Source organism: Notolepis coatsorum (assembly GCF_963971535.1).
Source record: "Notolepis coatsorum genome assembly, chromosome: 19".
Classification (NCBI taxonomy): domain Eukaryota; kingdom Metazoa; phylum Chordata; class Actinopteri; order Aulopiformes; family Paralepididae; genus Notolepis; species Notolepis coatsorum.
Genome location: NC_140183.1, coordinates 8,507,307 through 8,526,565, shown reverse-complemented (window position 1 = coordinate 8,526,565; position 19,259 = coordinate 8,507,307).

Sequence of the window (19,259 nt, the reverse complement as noted above, 5' to 3'; positions counted from 1 at the left end):
GTGACCAAATACGTCATCAGAGCTGAGCAGGCCATGACGGCATTGAAGAGTGCAGGAGAAGCACCAAGCGATGGGCTAATGATGGCGATGGTGATGAGAGGACTACCGGAGCTGTACAAACCGTTCACACTCCTGGTAACACACAGTTCAGCGGACATGACGCTGGGAAAGTTCAAGGCCAAGTTAAGAAACTTCGAGGCCTCAGAAGATACCCACCCAGCCGCCGCGGAGGCGGGAGAGAGGGTGCTGAAGGCCCGAGCGACGCCAAGGACCAGGCCCACGGCGGAGCTGGCGTGTTGGCGATGCGGAGAGAAAGGCCATCGCAGAGGCGATTGCACAAAGACTGTCTGGTGTAGCTTCTGCAAATCCACGGGGCACACAGACAGAGCGTGCATGAAGAAACACGACCAGAGCGCATGGACAAGATGACGGCCATGGACGAGACAGCGGCTACGGACAAGATGGCGGCTGTGGACAAGATGGCAGCGACGGTCGGCGTGAGACGGATCGAGGCGACGCCCGGAGAATAACGGGACAAGAAGACTTCGCTTTCGGGGCGCGGACAGCGTGCGTCGCCAGGCCGGCGCAGCTGCAGCGGGCCCAGAGGAAGAGACTGATCGTGGACACAGGTGCATCGTCCCACGTCATCAACGACAGGAGTCGGTTCAAGAACTTTGACAACACTTTCCACCCGGAGAGACACAGCATGGAGCTGGCAGACGGGAAGCGCACCTACGGGTTGGCGCAAGAGAGAGGAGACGCACAGGTATGCCTCACGGACAGTGGGGGGCACCGGCATACAGTGACATTAAAGAACGCTCTCTACATACCATCGTTCCCACAAGGACTATTCTCTGTAATAGCTGCTACTGCAAGTGGTGCCAAAGTATTCTTCGATAAAGGTAAAAATGTTCTTGTAGAGCCTGACGGTACACGGTTTAACAGAGTGTAATGACAACGACAAGTGTAATGATAATAATGATATGTGTAGCGTTATTCAGACATGGCATGAGATTAAGGGTCATTGTAATGACGAGGATTTACTGAAACTGCAAGCAGTGACAGAAGGCATGCACATTGAAGGTGAAAAGCGTAGACCTGACAAAGAATGTGTAGTGTGCAAAACGGGGACGTTTACTCAATCGAGAAACAGAAATCCCACAGAAAAAGTAAAGGTACCACTTGCGCTAGTTAACACGGATCTAGCTGGTCCAGTAAGCAACAAGTCCATAGGAGGCTTTAGATATATACAGTCTTTTACAGATGTGTGCACAGGAGCAGTGTTTGTTTACTTTCTCAAAGCAAAGAGTGACACACTCCAGGCCACGGAGAAATTCCTGGCAGACGTAGCCCCTTATGGTAATGTAAGATGCTTGAGGTCCGACAACGGAACCGAGTTCACAAACAGAGAGTTCCAATCACTGTTGAGAAGGTACAAGATAAGACACGAGACGTCATGTCCATATCCCCCACACCAGAACGGAGTGGCAGAGAGGAAATGGTGCACCCTTTTCGAAATGGCTAGGTGTAAGCTAGTAGACAGTAACTTACCTAAGAGCCTATGGCATTATGCGGTGCAAGAAGCCGCTTACACCAGAAACAGGTGCTTTAATAAGCACACGGGCACCACCCCGTATACAGCACTGACAGGAAAGAAGTGTAATCTAGCTAGAATGCACCAATTTGGATCAGTGTGTTATGCTTACCTGCAGGACAGAGGAAAACTCAAGTCCAGATGTGAGAAAGGACTTTTTGTAGGGCAAGACAAAGGAAGCCCCGCTTTCCTAGTGTATTATCCCGGTAAAGGGAGAGTGCAGAAACACAGGTTAGTCAAGTTTGTCACAAAGACAACATGTGAGAGCGAGACACAGACAGAGGAGCCAGAGCTGGACTCCAGAGTAAGGTGTGAAGAAACAGAGACACCTCAGCCCAGTGTACTTAGCACGGTCGTGCAGACAGACAGTCAGCCACCCCCAGAGGGCGATGATGAGGAGCACCCAAGGGTGACGTCAAGTGCCCCAAGCAGTGGGAGGTATCCCTCAAGGGAACACAAACCCCCAAAGTATCTGACCGACTATGCCTGGAGAGAAAGTGACGAGGATGACAGTACACTTACCACCATTGATTACTGCTACAGGGTAGTCAGTGGGGTACCTCCAACCTTTAAAGAGGCCATAGTGTCCCCTGAATCAAGTAAATGGGAGAGAGCAATGGATGAGGAGATGAGGTCCCTAGAGGACAACCACACCTTTACTCTAACCAAGTTACCAGAGGGCAGACAGACAGTGGAAGGGGAATGGGTGTATTCAATCAAGGAGGGTATTGAAGGCCACGACAAGTACAAAGTAAGGTTCGTAGCTAATTGCTTAAATGCTGAAGGAGGGTACTCCATGTTTAAATACGGAAGGAGGGTGGCTACACTGCTTAAATGCAGGAGGAGGATACTCCAGGTTTAAATACGGAAGGAGTAGAATCCAGGGCCCTCATTTATCAACAATTCTTAGAAAGTGTTCTATCTTTGTTCTTAAGCACATAATTTAGAATGTGTGTACGCACAAAAAAAACTGGATTTATCACACGTGCGTACACAGGTCGTACGCACACCTGTCTTGATAAATATCACTTTGATCCTACGCTGCAGCTCGTGCACGTTTTTACGTATTTGCATATAGCACCGCCCGTAATTAACCATATACGGTAATGGACAACCCCATGAAATGTGGAAAAGTGGACTAAGCCGAGGGAAGCGTGTTATGGAGAAATACGTGACATGCTGACAGACATGTACACGTATGGTGATGTCGGATATGATATCTATTAACTTAAAGACCATATTAACTAATAGACTGTGCTGGAATATGACTGCCTTTTTCCGTTTTGTTCGATTAATACCCAGGGATTAAAGTTCTCCTCAATTTTATTCCAAATCGCGACGGATTTTCCGTCAATTTTCTACCTGCTGCATATGATTTCTAGAGGCATACAATCTATTTTGATGTCAGTATTGGGTAGCCTATATAAACAATAATACGAGAGCATATACAAGAACAATGAATCTCACTGCCATGTATGATGTAGCCTATACGCCATGTGTAGCCTGCCTATAATGTGATCTATACAAACATGAACTTGAATTCCATCATGTCTGTGTGCGGGAGCTCACAAGGCTGTTGTCACAATGTAAATAAGAACGTGCACTGAAAAGTTACAGTATGTAGTTGGTTGATTATTTGTATGACAGTCATAAACCCTTGCAAAAAGTATCCGTTTTATTTAATGAATTGAAAACATGCAGCATGCCTTTCCTCCTGGCAGCAACGACATTTATCAGGCAAATGCGCTGAGTGGAATCCCTTTCTATTCACATAACTGCATTTGTGATGGAGCTTTGACAGCTACATGGGTGGCACAGTAATAACAGTCTATTACTCGATCCATCTACAATATCACGATGGACCGTGCCATGTAGCCTATGTATAGCCTGCCTATGTGATCAATAAAAACGCGAACTTGAATCCCATCATCATATTTATGTCTGTCCACTATGTTTATTACTTTGTTATTTCCCCCCCCCCTATCTATGTAAAGCGACCTTGCATGGGTCTCTTGAAAGGCGCTATATAAAATGAAGCTGTTATTATTATTGTTGTTATTATTATTATTATTATCACGTCTGTGCGTGGAGCTCAGTGAAGTTTCAACGGAGCGAGGTAATCTATTCTAACCAACAAATTGAAGTAGAAAGCATTTCGTTGTGGCCAATCTTATTTGGAAACATGACACAACATAATAGTATGTCGCTTTTTATTTGAAACAATATTTAATCACGTTTGGAGGTGGGTGTTCTGCGTCTGCCCCCCCCCCCCCCCCCCCCCGTGCCAAACAAGCAAGCCAACCTATTGTTCTCGCGTGAGCCCGTTATAATTACACTACTGTCGCTATTTTACAATGAACTATAATGAATTACGGGTCATACAGAAGTTGAACACACCAGTGTTGGAAGTAATGCACGGAAGCTTATTTCCGCGTTGCAGACTGCAATAATAATATTCTACCACCAGGCGCCAGCTACGCATGCTCCGAGCTGTTCGTATTATACGCACAAAGTCAAGCACAAGTTCAATTTGATAAGTCCCACACTTTGCTTAGAAATGATCGTACGCAGGGGTTACGCACATATCTGTGCGTACGCAACGTTGATAAATGAGGGCCCATGCCTCTTGACCACATTATTGTCGCCCCATAGCCAGATTCTGTCAACACGCTGGGAAAGCACCAGCATCACTGCATACACTTGGTTTAATCCAAACGTCCGTTCGGAAACGTTGTATTATGAATTATACAACGGCATGCAAATTTCTCGATTCTGATTGGCTGAAACAGTCCATTTACACGTCTTTATTGGCAACAATCCACGGTCCTGGGCTCAGGACCCGCCCACAACCGAATCACATATCACTCCACCGGCTCACTCCGGGAGAATGTTGATAGCGCCAGAATGTTGATAGCGCCATAACGACTAAATATGAAGCGATTCTGTCAAGGGGAATGTGTTAGTCCTTTGAGTCAATCTAGAACAAAAGAAAAATCGTGGATTGATTGATTGATTAATTGATTGATTTAAATGTCTACTTCCTTCCCACTGACTGCAGCGTTCACTCTCACACTGTCCGACGCTGGCATACCCACAAACACACACACACACACACACACACACACACACACACACACCCACACACACACACACACACTCCTGTCTGCAACAGCGGGGGAGTCAGACTGAGAGAGAAGCAGCGCTGTTTTAAGTGAGCATGGTCTATTGAATTGATTGATTGGTTGATTGCTAATTTTATTACTGTATCCCTGGTTTCCAACTGGTTAATATTCTGATCACATTCTGATATATATTTTTCGTAATCTTTTATTTTTTTTAACAGAGATTCGAACCCATTAATTAAGATTTGAACGCCAACGTAACGAACGAAGGTCCGAACATTTGGGCTCAGCCCTACTCTCTCCCTGCTAACCTCCAACCCCTCACTCTCACCCCCACTGACGTGTGTACGGTGCTGAGCAGGACTAATGCATGTAAGGCATCTGGCGCTGATGGCATCCCCAGCTGTGTGCTCAGGAATTGCACTGAACAACTGACCGGGGTCTTAACTGACATCTTCAACCTGTCACTAGCCCAGGCAGTCCCAGTGTGCTTTAAAACCACATCCATGGTGCCAGTGTCGAAAAACACTCCTCTGCCTCGAGCCTTAAATGACTTCCGCCCATGTTGCACTCACCCCCATCATCATGAATTGCTTCGAGAGTCTGGTTCTGGCTCACCTCAAATCTGGCCTCTCACCCTCACTGGACAGTCACCAATTTGCCTCCCGTAAGAACAGGAGCACGGAAGATGCTAATCTCAGCGCTACGCTCCGCCCTCTCCCACCTGGAGGAGAGCAACACTATCTCCTCAGCGCTACACTCTGCCCTCTCCCACCTGGAGGAGAGCAACACTATCTCCTCAGCGCTACACTCTGCCCTCTCCCACCTGGATGAGAGCAACACTATCTCCTCAGCGCTACACTCTGCCCTCTCCCACCTGGATGAGAGCAACACTATCTCCTCAGCGCTACACTCTGCCCTCTCCCACCTGGATGAGAGCAACACTATCTCCTCAGCGCTACACTCCGCCATCTCCCACCTGGATGAGAGCAACACCCATGTTAGAATGCTGTTCGACTTCAGCTCAGCATTCAACACCATCATCCCCTCCAAACTCATCTCCAAACTTGGTGACCTTGTAGAAACCAAGGACCTCGACATTAACCCCTCTGTCTGCAACTGGATACTAGACTTCCTAACGAACAGACCTCAGTTTGTTAGGATATACAATCTCACCTCCTCCACCCTCACCCTGGTCAATATTGAGATCACAATTATTTAACACAATTACTCATTGACTTTTGAAACATATACACATGTATTTATTGAACTTTACAGAATTATTTTAACAGTGGATTTCCTTGAACTTCAAACAAAATTTAATTGAAAAACTAAAACATGAGCTGGTTTAAAAACATGACCAGACTTAAAAACATGACCTAACATGACCCAGTTTAAAAACATGGGCCTTTTCTGAACTCTGACAAACGTTTTCTAGAAGAGGACAAGTCTTTGCCAGACACACTGGAGTCATCAGAGCTGTCCTCAGTTTGCATTTCAGACGAGAGGCTGGCTTGTTGAGGAGACCACTCGGTTGCATGCCTCTTATGTGTAGTGTATGAATGAATGAAAACTTTATTTAAAAAATATACATACAGTGGGGAGAGAATATAAGGATAAAGCATAAGGATATCTTTTAGGGGAATTCCAGTGACATACACATACAGCTCATCGTCTCATTAAACAATCATCATATCACAATCATTACATTTTTACAGTAACAACGGCACAACATAAATTCAAACAGGCATGTACATTTGTTGACACATGTCGACTACAGTATGTCCGAGACACCGTATGGGATTGTCTGTTGCAGCAACACCGGGGTGTCGTTGTGCCAGGCGGGAGGGAGGAAGGAGAGAGATTGTCCAGAATATATATGTATGTATGTATGTATATATATATATATATACATACGGTGGGGAGGAGACTGTCTATTAGGAGGGGGTGGGGGGTTGGACATTTACAGTGGCCAGTTTCGAATTGCAGCCTCCCGTAGGTGCTCTTTAAGAGTGGTTTTGAATGTGGGTAGGGATTCACATCTTTTTACGGCTGTGGGTAGGGCGTTCCACATTGTTGTGGCATAATTGCGAAATGTGTTTAGTCCCTTGTTTGTGCCGAATCTGGGTAGCACATGATTTGTGGAACTCCCTCTGGTGTTGTGGGTGTGGTATTCACTGACCTTTGGGAAGTATTTCGACATGTACATGGGTACCTGTGTGGTGTAGTACCCATGTACATGTACAAGTAACAGAGTCTCCCTCTGTAGGTCATAATCGTTTGTTTTACTAACAGGAAGAATAAAGTTGATCTACTCAGGCTGGGGAGGAATCTCAAAGGCTCAAATGTATACATGAATGAGCATCTCCCCAAACGAAATGCAGATAGTGCCAGGCAAGCAAGGCTTCTTAGAAAGCAGGGCAAGTTACAATCCACCTGGACTGTCAGCTGCAAGGTTTTCATCAAATCAATGGGTGTAGCAGAAAACGCCAAAGGGCTCTGTATCAGGAGCATAGACCAACTGGAGAGGTTTGAGAGAGACTAGAAGTCTGTCTCGGGTTCATGGGTATAATTCTACTGCATTTAACTCTGTAGCACTATGCATTCTATATTATGCTATATTATATGTTATACTACTATATATATTGCACTAAACAACTTTATGAATGCTGGATTTTGAACAAGATATAGACCCAGATCACAATTTCTTGGAAAATATCAACATTAACTGCTGCTATTATACAGAGCAACGATTTAATTTAAAAAAGATTTTTTTTTACAGTATATCTATAATTCACTTCAACAGTAGAAGCTTGTATGCAAATTTCCAGAACATAAAGGATTATTTAGGACAATTTAAAAAACCTTTCAACGTCATAGCTGTTTCAGAAACATGGATCAATGCAGAGAGGGGTTCAGATTTTGATTTTGGGTTTGGGGAAATACATATAAAACCAACCTACAAAAGATATGCACACTGCAAAAAAGAGCTATAATGATTGTTGTTCGGATCTTTCAAAAAATTTCTATTTGAATCCCTCCGAAAGGGCTGACAGGCACCACACAATGGATGACTCAATGGTTAGTCATTAGAGTTTGTTTATTTAAACAAACTAGTTGAGATGTTTTCTCCACAATACAACCTTTATAATTCCCACAGTTGACCACAGGCTTACCATAGGTCAAAACCCTGTGAAACAGAACAAAATGCAGTGCATACACATTAATCATAATATTAATATACAATATATATTAATATCAATACCAATCAATCAATCAATCTTAATATTAATATCAATATACATATTAATATATCAATACCACTATCAAATATACATACACTATCCATTTTATATATTATATTATATATATAATTTATATTTATATATATACATTACACTATACTATCAAACCAGTATGTCATGTCCCCTTTAATTGTGGGTGAGAGGAGGGAGAACTAGAATGACTTCATTTCCCAGAATGCATGGCAATGTTTACTTCCTCCTCCGTGAGATACGAGCCACTAAAAGCTCCCCACACACAACGGACAAGATAGCAGTTCTCATCAAAGCACACACACGCACACACCAAAGTTCCCCACATGAATCTCACCGTGACAAACCGGGAAAGCCACCAGGACACTAGTTCAGCTTTGCACCTACGGCGAGGTGCGTTAGCCTAGCCATAAGCTAGCGGCAAACATTCAGACACAACGTTCATTCATTCAGCCAGCATCACTAACACCGTGCACTATGCAAATATTATCCGCAGGCTGCATTAGCAGCCAGCAGCCAACGTGATACATTACATTGTACATATGTGACACAGCCAAGTTAACATTGCAATCCCTTAATAAAGTCCACTTACCAATGGGCGATGTGATCCTGTCAGTGCTATAGTGAGAAGTGACAGCCCTACTGCCGCCATCTGGCTCTAGTCAGCCTTGAGTGAGAGTGAGTGAGCTGCACAGACAAAAATACTCATAACTCGCTGAAATATTGACGGATTTACAAACGGGTTTGTTTATTACAAGCATTATTAACCTGGCTATGATTCAAGCGTTTTTTATAAGTATGCAGTATCATAACTACATCTTTGATGTTTATAGCAAACCAACCCGTTTGTAAATCCGTCAATATTTCAACGAGTTATGAGTATTTTTGTCTGCAGCTCACTCACTCTCACTCAAGGCTGACTGGAGCAAGATGGCGGCGGTTCAGTGACGCTGGTGACTCCGCCTTAAGCTATCTAGTGTTCTATAGATATCTATGGTCAAAACGTCAGACGTTTATTAGTCAGCTGCAAATAGGTTGAGTAGGGCAGTGGTTCTCAAACTGTGGTACGCGTACCACTAGTGGTACTTGGTGGTACTGCTGGTGGTACTTGAAAACATTTACAAAAAAGCAATTTTTTTTTTTTTTTTTTTTTTTTGCAGTCAGGCCACTGAACTTAGAAGCAGGCCAGGCCAGTGTTTCTGGTTGCGGCGGCGCGATAGTTAGATAACCTAAGTGGGGAACAACCAGGAGATCACTGTGACAGAGAGTAATGCAGTCTAAACAGTCATAAATCTTTAATTCAACTTCAGCCCTGATCATAACCATTTATCTTTTTTGATTTTTTTGTAATGTCAGATAAAAAAATTAAATACTCCCACTTTTCTGAAAAGAGTTGGTTATGGTCTGACATTACAAAAATCCATCAAAATCTGTGTTGCTGCTAATCATTGACACATGCCTAGCCTGTAATAATCCCCCCCAGAAAAATGTACTTTGCATTTGATATATTGAAAATATTTAACTTTTTGTGTGTGTTTTTTTTTTAACAATAATTTGTGATGCCATCACACAAACTGGCATTTAAAGGGTAAACATTCAAAAATGTATTGAATATGCGTTTTCTTTTCTTTTTTACAATAATTTGTGATGCCCATCACAAACACTGGCATTTAAAGGGTAAAAATTCAAAAATGCCTGCACCAGAATGCAGGAAATTAAGTTTTTGTAACAAAATAATTGTGTGTGTGTGTGTGTGTGTGTGTGTGTGTGTGTGTGTGTGTGTGTGTGTGTGTGTGTGTGTGTGTGAGTGAGAGAGAGAGAATGACGGACAATTGCTTGCTGTGTGAGAGAGAGAAAGAGAGAGAGAGAGAGAGAGAGAGAGAGATAGAGAGAGAATTAAGTACATTTGCTGAAATACAGTTGTTCTTAATTTTCTCACTTGCTATGTGAGAATGTTAGTTATTATGTTCTCAATGCCCCTTGCATTGTATGAGTTGTGTGGAAGCATTTGCTAGTTCTAGTGCTACCCCTTTGTACATTGTGGCTGTGTCTGACAAAAGTTAACAATAAATAATGGTATTAGGAATACATTTGCCTCCTGCGTGAACTGTGCATAGCTGAATAGACTGTATTTTAACGCCGGTCATATGGTGGTACTTGGAGAGCCAGCTACGTTCTCAGGTGGTACTTGGTGTAAAAAGTTTGAGAACCACTGGAGTAGGGTATATAGGGTATATCTGCAGAGCCGCAAGCCCAACGTCTGGGCGGGGCTTCGTGGCTTGGACTAGGTTTGAGGTGGGCACTCGTCGCTTGGACTAGGTTGATTGATTGATTGATTGATTGAAAACTTTATTAACAGATTGCAGAATGGGTACAGTACAGCTCAATACATACAATTGTTAAGGGAATGCAGATCAGAGAAAGACTTTCGTCTTGTTTACATCAGGGTCCCCCATTTTAGGTTTAGGTTTAGATTTGACTGTGCGTGGGCGGGGCGTCGTGGCTTGTACCTTGTTTTGTTTCCTGTAAAACCCGGAAGTAGTCAGTTTGTGCTGTTTATTTTTAACCCTAACCTTAACCCTAACCCTAACCTTAACCCTAACCCTAACCCTAACCCTAACCTTAACCCTAACCTTAACCCTAACCATAACCCTAACCTTAACCTTAACCTGCAACACGGAACACAGAAATACAAATGCTGTCGAGTCTTCACTGCTTGTAAAAATAAACAGCACAAACTGACTACCGCACAGTCAAACCAAGTACAAGCCCGAATCAGTGCACGTGAGCGGCGCGGGGAGTGGAGCGGGCGGTTTTGACATGAGCGAGGAGTGGGTTTTAAAATGGGTCGGCGCGACGTCCGGAGCGAGAGTTCTCCTCCGCTCCAATCCACTCCAGGCCAATCACAGTGGTTTAACACTGATGTAATATACATGTAGTACAATGCCAAAGCAACAGATGGCGATGTACAAACATGAAGGCCATTTTCAACCAATGACAAGGGTGAACCTGTGATATCCTGTTCAGGCTTTGTCACTCACATCCTGTTAGAAAAATTATCGACGCCATTGTTGTTGTCGTTAGCTTACATGCTAACGTTAATGGCAGCGACCATAGCATTGTGGCTAGGCTAGCTATCATCGCTTAATAGAGCTAGTGAATGGATAAACAACGTTATTTAACATTGCAGAATGGGTACAATTACAATGCGGCTCAATACAGGGGCCCAGGGGGTGTAGACTGTTGTAGTTTGAGCTAATTTACACCATGCTCCAAAAAAAAAAAAAAATCTGCCGAGCGATGTGGCGCGGGGAGCGGGGAGCGCTCGATTCAAGGTGAGCGGTGAGCGACTTGGGGGCGGGGTCAACATGAGCGATTAGCGGAGCGGACCAAGCTTTAAAGAGCGAAGAGCGGATTTCTCGCCCGCGCCGATCCGCTCACGTGGCTTGGCCCGAATGCCTATTGCTTAATAACAGCGGAGCAGTGCTGCCGTTGCTTCCGCGTTTTCCCTGATTGGCTGCGACACGCCCCGCGGCAGGCGCGGCAACCGCAGAGCGGAGCGGAGCGGCAGAGCTTGCGGAATTATGTAACCGCCCTAATTCGCCATGATTTTCATTCGAAGCTCAGCTCACCTGGCAGCGCAGCGGTCCTGCGGTCCTGCGGTCCGTTGTTGACAGGTTCGAATCCCATCAAATTTTTTTTTTAACGTGTATTCTTTCGCCGGTTAAGGTTAGGCATGGTTAAGGTTAAGGTTAAGGTTAGGCATTGTTTCGGAGTTGGTTAAGGTTAGAACGGTTAAGTTTAGGCGCTGTTAAGGAGCTGGTTAAGGTTAGAGTTTGTCTTAGAGAATGGCAATATTCTTTCTATGGTTAAGGTTAAGGTTAGGCATGGTTAAGGTTAAGGTTAAGGTTAGGCATTGTTTCGGAGTTGGTTAAGGTTAGAACGGTTAAGTTTAGGCGCTGTTAAGGAGCTGGTTAAGGTTAGCGTTTGTCTTAGAGAATGGCAATAGACAGCCTATTTCCGCGCTGCCGCTCTCCCGCGTTGCCGCGGTCACATGGTCAAATTGTCACATTCTTGCACTCCTCCGCTGTTAGAAAGCAACACGCGGCCCGAATGCACAGTCAAACCAAGTACAAGCCCGAATGCACAGTCAAACCGAGTACAAGCCACGAAGCCGCGCCCACGCACAGTCAAACCTAGTCCAAGCCACGAAGTTCCGCCTCAAACCTAATCCAAGCCACGAAGCCCCGCCCAGACGTTGGGTTTGCGGCTCTGCAGATATCCCCTATTAAATAGGTTTGACCCTAAAGAACAAAGGGGTTTTCAATGCTTTATTGTAGTATCAGGTGTACTTAATGGGTAAACATTTTTATGCAGTGCCTTTTGTGTCCCCAGTAAAAAAAAAATTGTATTTTGTCTAAATTTGGAAAAATACTAATTCCATTTGGTTTTTCATGTATGGTCAATTGTTATGTATCATGAACAATGATATGGGCTTCTAAATTGTTGTTTTAACATTTTTAAAAGCTTTGATTAGAGAGGTATTATGGATAATTGCGGTAGTATGCCATGTCCCCAGCATTGTTCATTCAACTCTGAAGCACTCTACAAGAGGCTACTCCCCCACAACACTGCGGGGCCAGTCGGCGTGCCGGGGAGACAACCCTTAAGGAGGTTGATCCCTCAATCCAGGCAACAGGCCCCAAGAGCAGAACTCAACCTGTGCCTGGAGCATTGCGGACTAGACAGGCGCCTAAAGGGCCTACTGTGAGAACAGTATCCCGGCAGAAGGGGCGTTCGGTATGCTGTGCACCATGTCATAACCTCCACAAACCCGACCCCTCCAGCGGGGTCGAGGTTCAAAGAGGAGGCTGACACAATTGGCAGACATCATGAAAGGTGTGGGGGCACACTCTCGGGCAGACGGGGTCAAGCCTGGCCTCAACCCGAGAGTCGGCTCTGCTACCAACACACCAGGGAACCAACCCCCCCCTATGTTTAGTTTAACAGGAGGCGGTTGTTCCCTTAACCCACCAAGAAAAAAATAGAAACATAACTGCGCGTATACACAGGCTATACAAGTAGTACAAGTGTTTCAGTTTTCAAAGGGTTAACCCAGGCCAACAGGTCGACGAGAACGAGTTCGGACCTGGGCCTGGCGGACCGGGACCTACACAGGGATGCCTAGAGGGGTTAACAGAAACCTCCTCGACAGCCCCCTCCCATCTCCGCCCAGCAGGGGGAGGGAGGGGTGAAAATAAATGGAGAAGGACCAGGCCCCCTAACACAGCGCAAGGTACAACACAGTATGGACCAAGCACGTCACTGTTAAGGGCAACTCGTAGTGGCATACACATGACACACACATCGACAACATCAATCCCCGCGACGCCCGGGCCGACCCGGCATTTCCCCCCCGGAAAAGCACAAAGTCCTTCAGGGTACCAGAACAGCAGATCTGCGGCCCGGCGGGCAACGGGTTAACTGACCTGGTCCGGCGCGACCAGAGCCAGTCCTGTGTCCTAGTTACGCCACCATCCCCAGTCCTAAGAGGGGGGTAGGTACGCGTGTCGATCCAAAACATCACAGAGGGCGCCACCAAGATGGTCAGCACGCAAATGCACTGCTCCTGGTGGCCCACCTCATGGGCATGAGACCCCTCCGCCAATGTATTGATCTACTCCGTCATCTCCCCCCGGAGATGTACGTGAGCCGTCGAGTCTAACCTAGTACACTGGCGCTCGGTAGAGATAAAAAATCTCCTTCCCAGCCGCCCGCATAAAAAACGCTGTTTCTATGAATTGGGCAACCAAGGCGCGCCAGCCCATAACGTGGTTTCACATTGAAAGCACCCAGGGCCAGCGCTATGTATACGTCGAGACCCAAAACACATCAATGGTGAATTCTAATAAGAAAAACCAGACAATGTTCCCTCCATGCTGTCTGGGACGAGCAGCAGTAAGCCGGTCAATAAGACACAGATATGGGTCTCATACGACGCGTCTAAGGGTAAACCCTGTCAATTCTGCTCTTTACACAAGAGGGGAGGACAGAAAATCCCCCAGAGAGACCTCCACGTGAGTAACAATTGAAAAAGATACATGTATTATTGAGCCAAGTGACCAAAGGCCCAATACACATTTCAATAGAGAGCAGAGCAGAAAACAAACAGTTCTCAATGCATCGCATCACCCAACTTTGACAATGACAGTGGTCCATAGCACGGAGCCTGAAAAAACTCACGGAAGTCTCATGGCCAATAGAGAACGTGCCCAGTGACGTATTCCATTGCCGGGGAAATCCTGTGACCCACTTATCCTAATATGGCGTGGGACCAGGGAACTCCTCCCCTCCCCCCTTCTCCCTCCCTGTGACGTGCTGACCACACAGCCCGACAGGGAGACCGACGTACAGGAGGCCCAACCCCCTGGCCAATCAGTAAAAAGGGGGGAGGGGTTTATCAGTTCACCCCATATGACCCCACACCCCGAATACGATGCAATAACAGAGCAGCGCCATGACACCAGTTGTTTAGCGTGCTACATGAAATGCGCATATACCTGCTAGGGTAAAAGCCTTACAGTTTGCACGCCAGCCACAGACGATAAACTCGTTTGTGTACAAAAAACTTGCCACCCGCATTTTTACACCTTTACCCCAAGTAAAGAAAAAACAACAGATGTTGAAGAGAGGGTCCAAGGACCTCGGTACAATAGCTATATATGTAACCACTTCTGCAGGCTAACACTCAACCCAGTTGTGGACTCGATGCCACGTTTCCCAAACGTAATCATGAATACACACAACCCCCTCAGACAATAAAAAGGTAAAGTTCACTCTTACTACTGCAAGAAGAACGCCATCTTTTATGACGAGAGAAGACATAAGTCCTCGACCGAGTGCTAGCCACAGGCCTTGCTAAGCACATACATAATAGTGACCAAAAAACAATTTTCTGAGAAAACTGCCCCACTCCCTAATATATATAAGCAAGAACACAACCCCAACAGTAGTTGAGGGTTTACATCGTATCCCCAAATATATAGTGAATAAACACGTTTTGTAACAAAAAACAGTCCCTCACCAGGAGGGACCTTTTATTTAATAACAAAATTATATGTTTGGGGGGGGGACAGGGGCAAACAGGGGAGTCACTAGCGCCGCCTGCTGCGTGCAGAGCGTCGTTTGCCCCCACGGGGAGCCGACCCGGAGGGACGGTGCTGGGGAGCCTCCTGGTCACGTCGATCCCTACCGTTCCCTCCGGGCGTAGGACGACTGGCTGGAGCGGTCGCGGCACTGCCTCCACTCCTGGCCTTCTTAGCGGAAGGCCCAGCAGCGGCGGCGGTGACGGTTGCAACCACCGCAGGCCTCTGCCGGCGTTGCCTCCTCCTCACATCACCGGTGGCATCGGGTCGGGGAAAATGGGGCTGGAGCACGGAGCGCTCCTCCTCCATCTCCCTGCAGGCTGCCGTCATCTTCTGCATGGCCGACCCGAAGAGTCCAGCATCGGAGTGGGGGGCCGTGAGCAGCGGAATCCTCCTCTGGTCCGGCACCCACGCCTGTTCCAGCCAAAGGTGGTGCTGGATGAGAGTGGCCAGGGCGCGCTCCTTCCCGGCGGCTATCGTCTGCAGCTGGGTTAGATGCAGAATGGCTCCAGCCGCCTGGGCGTGAAGGTACCGTTGATGGTTATCTAGTACCGTCCCGCCCGCCATCAGCCCCGACATGTAGCGCGCCAGCTGTACAATGTTGGAGGTTGCAGCCAGGCTCTGTGTCGAGGCGATGTACACCTGGTCACGCCACAACGCCAACTGCCTAGCCGACTTCCCCTGGGGAACTGGCTTTCTTAACGGCTCCCACACCATCTCGGGGCAAAGTATGGCTGTCATCGGGCTATCAAGCCGAGGCACCCCGTCCTTTAGCCCCTGGACCAAACCCACCACCCGCATGACGTAGGCACGTAGGCGGGGGTAAGGCCAACAATGCGGGATATTACCTGTCCCTGCGCCACGTAAGCCTCCATTGCTGGGAAGAATGGGTATGACGTTGCTAGAGATGACCTATCATGTCATCAGGAACAGGTGCCGGTAGTGGCTGCGGCAATGCCATGCCATTAGCGGCTGCAACGGCCGCCATGAGCTCGGGGAACAAGGCAAGCAACTTCCCTTGCATACCTTCTTCCATGTCACTTGCATCCCTCGCGTACGGGAGGCTGCACTGGGCGCCGTCGGCCGACGCGACAGATAGCTGGGCATCTCATCTCCGGGGTGGAGGTTTAACCCAGTCCCAGAGTACAAGGAACCCCAGGGAGACGTAGCACTCCCTGCCACTCCCCGAGGGGGAGAGTGACACGTCTCCGCCGGGCCTTCGAACAAGAGAGCCCCCGCTCCCTCCATGTAATCCTCAGTTTCCATCGGATATGGAGAAGAGGCGAGAGAACTCTCGCTCGGCTCCAGCACAACACTACAACCAGGCCGTTCACCCCCGCTGCTCGCCGTCTTACGACGAGAGCGAGCCGAGGCGAAGAGTCTGCGACGCAAATCCCCGGCCACCAGAGGAACTGTCGGCCTGTCGGCCGACTGTCCCCTGGCAGGGGGACCAAGGCCGGAACGCGGCCACCTCACAGGAGATGGGAGCTCAACGGCCCCTCAGCGAAGCACACTCTCCTCCGGGCACCGCCCAGGCGCACCTGTTTGCCACGACGTGGAACCAGAGACGCCCCACGACGCACGGAGGATGCCGCGATAGTGAAGCGCTGGTGGAGGGTAGCGTTGTAATCGTCTAGACCCTCCGATGGTGAAGACATTATCTCTTTGCTTTCTCGAAAATTTGCGAGAGAGAAAAAACAAAGATACAATGTCAACGTAGCTCCTCTCCAACAAACTACTTTGGCACTAAACTTAAAGTGGTGTGTTACAGACACTTTCGGTGGTGAAAGTCGGGAAGGAGCTGATGGTGTGGCCACGACCCCGCTTATATAGAGGAGCGGATGTGGGTGTGGCCAGGCGGATAGGTGTGTGCATGTGGAGAAAGTTATTCATTATTAGAGTGGATAAAGGGATAGTTCCAAATAGAGCAGAGCGTAAAGCTATACGATCTATAACAGGGCCGCCGCATGATTTTGTTATTATTAAATTCTTTCTTTGATCCACACCACATTTACAATTCATTGTCACACTCTTCCTCCCATAAAGATTGATTAAAATATTCCTTTGTCGATCCCCTTGGGGATATACAGGTACAGCTCGATAAATTAAAATATCGTGGAAAAGTTATTTTATTTCAGTAATTCAATTCAAAAAGCGAAACTCTCATAGATTATAGATTCATTACACACAAAGTGAAATATTTCAAGCCTTTATTTGTTTGAATTTTGATGATTATGTCTTACAGCTCATGAAAGCCCAAAATTCTGTATCACCAATAAAAAATTTAAAATAGATGTATTTTTCTTTTGTATATAGAAATGTCGGTGTTCATGTATGTTCACTCAGTACTTGGTTGGGGCTCCTTTTGCACAAATGACTGCATCAATACAGCTAAATATATAGACTTTTCCACGATATTCTAATTTATTGAGCTGCACCTGTATACCCAGGCCCATTGCAAGTTGCTGTACATCTACTCTAAGCCATCCTAGGTTGTCAAAATGGGCAGGTGTGAGGTGGGTTTTAGGATTAAGGTCAAGCAGTAGTCTGACCAGTTTGTTTTGTGATGTTTGTAGTCTTGTTTTGCTTTGCTGACAGTGTATTTCTCTATTCTGACTTAAGTTTAATTCAGTTTATTTAGTAATCTCTCCTTTTTTCTCAGACACCTGCCATAGACATACATATCATGGAGGCTACCTGCTGCTAATGACCTCATTAAATCATCCAGATCTTGCAATGGGCCTGGTCTACAAGATACACTACACCACTAAGGTACCCATGTACACGTCGAAATACTTCCCAAAGGTCAGTGAATACCACGACCACAACACCAGAGGGAGTTCCACAAATCATGTTCAACGCAGATTCGGCTCAAACAAGGGACTAAACACGTTTCGCAATTATGCCACATCAACGCCCTACCCACAGCCGTAAAAAAATTTGAATCCCTACCCACATTCAAAACCGCTCTTAAAGAGCACCTACGGGAGGCTGCAATTCGAAACTGGCCACCGTAAATGTTCAACCCCCCCCCCCTCCTAATAGACAGTATCCTCCCCACCGTATGTATATATTTTCTCTAGTGCTGTCAATAGATAAAAGAATAATTAACTAATTAATCTCACAATTTTCTGTAATTAATCTAGATGAATCTAGATTAAAAAAAGCATTTTTCTACTTAAGATCGAAGCTTGTAACAGATATTTACTTGAGTAAAATCATGGAATTAATGTATATCAACACAAAGAAAGTATATTTAGATTCAAAGACTATTTTAATAGCTTTCTTTGAATACAGTTTTTCTCCTGTGAAATACAAATTTTCAACAAAACCATCAACATTGACTCAGCTAGACTTCTTTCTTATATCCACGGCGCTAACAGAAATAAAAACAACCCAGGCCTATGTTAAAGTGCAGATTGGCTTAAAGGACGATAATGTCTTGTATGAACTACCAGTAATATAAATCATATTAACAACAAAAATGTGTTCCATCTTCATGTCAGATGATTTTCAAAAAGGTGCATGAGTCGATGCAAAAAAAGAACAAGCAAATATACTGCTGAAAGTTCAGAATGTTGACGATTTTTCACTCCATAGATTAATCTAGATACATTTATTTTAATGCTTTAAATAATTTAAATTAATCTCCAAAGTTAAAGCATTAACTTTGACAGCCCTAATTTTCTCCCATCCACCCACCCCCTCCTAATGTACAGTCTCCTCCCCATCATATGTATATATTTTCTGTTAGGATCTCTGGGTAACAGTACTGTATATTTGCATATCATATGTCACAAATGTAAGAGTATACTATATACCTGTATGTCATGTATGTCCCTATGTCATAAATGTCATGATGTCATGTATGTTGTGTATGTCATAAATGTGAATGAATGAAATTAAATGAAATGAAATGAATGAATGAATGAATTAATGAAAAACTTTATTTAACAGATTGCAGAATGGGTATACAGTACGGCTCAATACACACAATTGTTAAGGGGATGCAGGCCAGAGAAAGACGTTTGTCTCGTTTACATCAGGGTCCCCCATTTTAAATTCATAGTGACATTTATGACATACACAACATATATGACATCATGACATTTATGGCATAGGG